The sequence below is a fragment of the Balaenoptera acutorostrata genome, chromosome 1, assembly GCF_949987535.1.
Source record: "Balaenoptera acutorostrata chromosome 1, mBalAcu1.1, whole genome shotgun sequence".
In the NCBI taxonomy this organism is placed as follows: domain Eukaryota; kingdom Metazoa; phylum Chordata; class Mammalia; order Artiodactyla; family Balaenopteridae; genus Balaenoptera; species Balaenoptera acutorostrata.
The window spans coordinates 188,777,710-188,782,540 of record NC_080064.1 but is presented as its reverse complement, the minus strand read 5'-3'; the positions used below and the strand labels follow the sequence as shown (position 1 = coordinate 188,782,540).

The 4,831-nt window shown below is 43.0% G+C and overlaps 1 pseudogene; it reads right to left on the bottom strand.

Annotated features, from left to right (window-relative positions):
• Positions 1-1,100: 1,100 nt before the first annotated feature.
• Positions 1,101-4,086, bottom strand: LOC103017223 (BCL2/adenovirus E1B 19 kDa protein-interacting protein 3-like; annotated as a pseudogene).
• Positions 4,087-4,831: the final 745 nt, after the last annotated feature.

The window sequence follows — 4,831 nt, the reverse complement described above, 5'->3', positions numbered from 1 at the left end:
AAAGGACTTCTCCCAATTCTTAAACTTTATCCAGATGAAGGAAGAGAACTCACTTCAGCCTTCCTATCTCACTTAAGGGGTGGAAAAACAGGCATCTAGAATCAGGGCTTCAAAGAAATCGATCTGGGAACGCTGCAGCCAGAGAAAGGCATAGGAGGCTGAAGGTAAAAAGGCTGGATTAACACTTGTGAAGGTCATACCTCCGAGACACAGGCACATCAAATGATTGAGATTTAATCAGAAGATCATAGAATGTTCTTCTTCCCCACCACCTTACCACCACATCGACAGAGCTCAGGTATAATAAAAGTGGATTATAGCTGAAAGAACTAAAATACAGACTCTATGAGCAGGGATACTTAGTGAAGCCCAAAGCCAAGTGAGGACATCAAAACAAGGACACTGGAAAAACTTCATTTAGAATATCCCATTGTCTGCTTGTGTGAGAAGTTGCATGTGACTTTCTCCTCTACAGAATAAAAGCTCTTGGTGGGTAGAGACCACATTGTATCATCTTGGCATGGTCTACTTTGGTAATGAATAGGTTGTCAGCAAGGTTTTTCAAGTGAAGACATGGGTAAACAAAACAAGCATGTTTTCGTATTATGATAATTTATAAGGGAATGACAAGAAATCCAGGGGCTTAAAATCTTTATTTTAATATATTTATTATTTCATTGAAAATACCCACTTACAAAAGTTGCTATTTCTCCCACTTCACGTGGTTTCGATTTACTATACATGAGTGGCTAAATCAGGGAGGCCAGTAATGATTAAGTATATATTATAGTTGTAGGCACCTCTGTTGGAAATTTCCACATAATTTTGTTTTTAATTTCATGAACATTTCACACAGAGTCCTGGAGTGCTTTAGTATTTTTATAATGAAATTCCCTCTCAACTCCACATGCTCCATATTCATTCACACCACTCTTCTTTTTAAAGTGTCTTATTTTTATTTTACTGAATTTGGAATGCGGCATTTACAGAAGAAATGACACAAGTGGTGCAGCCACCCAAGGACCAAGATGGTAGTAAGCTGCGTCGCAAACCCCAGTGTAAATTCCCACTAAATGAAAAAGCCGGATTCCAATTCTTCATCAAAAGGTGCTGGTGGATATTTTCAGAAACCTTCAGATATAGATCCCCAACCCCATGGCTAGCAGATGAGAGGGGAGACGAGACAGAAGAAAAACTTTAGAAACTCTGCAGAGAAGATGACCCCTTTCTCCCTAACACTCGTGTTCCTCAAGCTGAGCGCGGTCGTGCGCGGCGGGGGTTTGAAGAGGCACTGGGGGTGGGGAGTGATGTTTTCTGGCTGACTTGACCAGTCCCATATCCAGTCTGAGTTTTCCTTCAAGATGCTTTCTTCGTCTTTCTTTGTCTCCATGTAATCTTCCTCCGACTGAGAGCTGTTTTTCTCATCAATATTAGTGTGTCTGCTTTGGAAGCTCCGTTGGTATCTTGCGAGGTCTATGAGCGAGGTGGGCGGTCACAGAGAGAAAGAAGTCTTGGGGCTACTCCGTCCAGACTCATGCTGCACACCCAGCAGTATTTCTTCCACGTTGCCATTATAAACAGAAACAGAGTCTGGAACAACGCTGGCGTTCCCATTATTGCCAAAGTGTAATTCCACCCAAGAGCCATGCAACCTCTCCTTCCGCAGCGCGGGCGGCTTACGAGGAGACACTGCGCTTGGGCGAGGGTGCTGCGGGAGGCGAGTCGGCGTCGGGGTTGACGTGGGGTCGCAGGCGGGGTCGACGTGGGGTCAACGTCGGCGGCGGGGTCGACGTGGGGTCAGCAGGCTCTGAGGCGGGAGCGGGAGCTGGGGCGTCAGCGTCGGGCCCAGCGGCTGGAGACTAGTCTTACCGCGCGCACACCGCTCTGTTTTGAAAGGTAATGGCAGCCACTATTTGGGTAATGTGTTTGCATTTCTTTTGTGGTCTTGACTGGCCAAACTGATGTTTAGCAGTGATTACCTCTGACTCCGTGTTTACTTCTTTTTTTTTTTTTTTTAAGGAATTCCTTTATTTTTATTTACTTATTTTGGGCTGTGTTGGGTCTTCGTTTCTGTGCGAGGGCTTTCTCTAGTTGCGGCAAGCGGGGGCCACTCCTCATCGCGGTGCGCGGGCCCCTCACTATCGCGGCCCCTCTTGTTGCGGAGCACAGGCTCCAGACGCGCAGGCTCAGTAGTTGTGGCTCACGGGCCTAGTTGCTCCGCGGTATGTGGGATCTTCCCAGACCAGGGCTCGAACCCGTGTCCCCTGCATTGGCAGGCAGATTCTCAACCACTGCGCCACCAGGGAAGCCTTCCGCGTTTACTTCTGCGATGAGGATCTCATCATTGCTCGCAACTGTGTAAAAGAAATGATCTCTGAGAAACAGTCTCTGTGAAAACCTTCTTTGGTCATAGTTGTACTCTGCTCTTTGAACTCAGCAGCATTCATACCCATATTCCCTGAGCATCGGTCAGAAAAGGTGGTTGGTTTGGTTTATTTTGTTAAGTAGTGGAATATAGATGCTAAAATGAGGTACGTCTAGGATCTAGTGTTGATGGAAAAATTGAGAACGAAACTAATAATAAACAAAATACCTGTGTATCTACGGGGCGACAGAGAAAGTGAGAGAGACTGTCTTCAGAAATCCAATTTAAGATACTGCTTATTGGATTCCTAATGAAGGCAGGAGACCCTTAAATTCTAGTGACCAGGTTTTATCCTTAGGATAGAAATAAAACTAAAAATAATACGTATAATATATAAATTATGTATCTTGTATTTTCAGTCACTTTTTCATACGTGTTTAAATATGGTTCACATGAAGTTCATAAACATGATTTAAATACCAGCATTTGACATTTTTCTGTCAGCTTTGTCCAAGTCCAAGAAACTGAGAGAAATAGTATTTCAAGTGACATTAGTGTTCAGCTCACTGGAAAGTTAGGTTTTTGAACAAGGATGGTTCATCAGGCTTTTTCATTGACCGGATAAAATATTCTTTCAGGCCTTCTAAAGCCTTTGCTCTTTTTCTGTGCCCATCTCACAAACTTGGGCTCTTAAGCACCTCGATTGCCTTGACACTGAGAATGAGGTGCTCTTGACGGAAGACACAGGGAGGAAGTGCCCTGGTTTTGAGCACGTAAACTATATTCCTGGTTTATTATCAGTCTCTTTTAAGTTTGACTGTAGAAGTCCATCCTCTAGGGTCCAACCGACTGGGACTATACTGTCAGACTTGGGCTCCTGGCAAAATGGGTATCAGACCTGAGACTAAAGTTTCCCTGTCACCTTGAGAGGCTCTCTTTCAGAGTGACCAGCTAACCTCCCTCTGAGCTGGCTCTTTTTTTCACAACAGGGGTTTCTTTTGTGTTTTTGTCCTCCTTGATTAATCCATTAAGAGAGACAAATTCAAATGTAGATCACATGACTAGCCCTTTCTAAGCTTGAGTGTGTGGATCCTTTTTTTTTTTTTTAATTATTTTAAAAATTTTTATTGAAGTATAGTTGATGTACAATGTTGTGTTACTTTCAGGTGTACAGCAAAGTGAATCAGTTATACATATACATATATCCACTCTTTTTTAGATTCTTTTCCCATATAGGCCATTACAGAGTATTGAGTAGAGTTCCCTGTGCTATACAGCAGGTTCTTATAAGTTAACTATTTTATGTATAGTGGTGTGTACATGTCATTCCCAATCTCCCAATTTATGCCTCCTCCCCTTATCCCCCGGTAACCATAAGTTTGTTTTCTATATCTGTGACTGGGTCTTTTTAATAGCAAAATTATGTTTGCTTAGAGCTTGTACTGCCTTTCCCAGAATAAATTCTTCATTTCCTTTCTAACGTTACACCATCCCCCAGGGATTTCTTCTCCCACAGAGTCCCAAAATCTCCTATGGGTTACTCATACTTGCTCATGAGTCATGTGGTCTCATTAGTTGCTCTGCCCACCTCTGCATAATCAGCGCTGCATTGAGCAAGTCAGAGACCAGGTGGTCCTGAAATGGCCTGGACTGAACCCTCTTGGCCCAGTGCTTTGCTCACCATCATCAGTCTGACGCACCTGTCCAGATTTCTGCCTCATTCCTACTGGCGCAAATGTTCTTTCCTGAGGAAAAGCAGGAATCTCTTCCCATTATATCATGTTTAGCTCCACAGCAAAAGTCGTTTTGCTTCAGCAGTTATGTTGGGAAAGGGCTAACCTAATTCATCGTTACTTCACTTGAATTCTTTCGGTGTTCATGAAAATTTACATAGTCATCAAGTGCATACACCTTAGCAAACCCAGTTTCCTATTGCTGCTGTACCAAATTACCACAAATTTAGTGGCTTAAATCAACACAAATTTATTCTCTTACAGTTCTGGAGGTCAGAAGTCCAGGATATGTCTCACTGGTTAAAATTAGTGTCAACAGCTTCCTTTCTGGAAGCTCTAGGGATAAATACATTTTCTTGCTTTTTTCAGCTTCTAGAAGCTGCTCATGGTCCCCCTCCAAAGCCTGCAATGTCCGGTTGAGTTTTTCTCCCATGGTATCACTTTAACACTGACTTTTCTGCCTCCCTCTTTCATGTTTAAGGACCCTTGTGATTACATTGGTCCCACCTGGATAATCCATATTAATCTCCCTATTTTGAGATCAGTTGCCTAGTAATTTTAATTCCTTCTGTTACCTTCATTCCTCTTTGCTATGTAACATACTATACCCACAAGTTCTGGAGAACAGGGCCTGGATATCTTTGAAAGGCCATTGTTCTGCCTACCACATATACATTCATAACAATTAAAGTCCAGAAGACAGGATGAGGGGAAAATTAAATCACCCTGATAG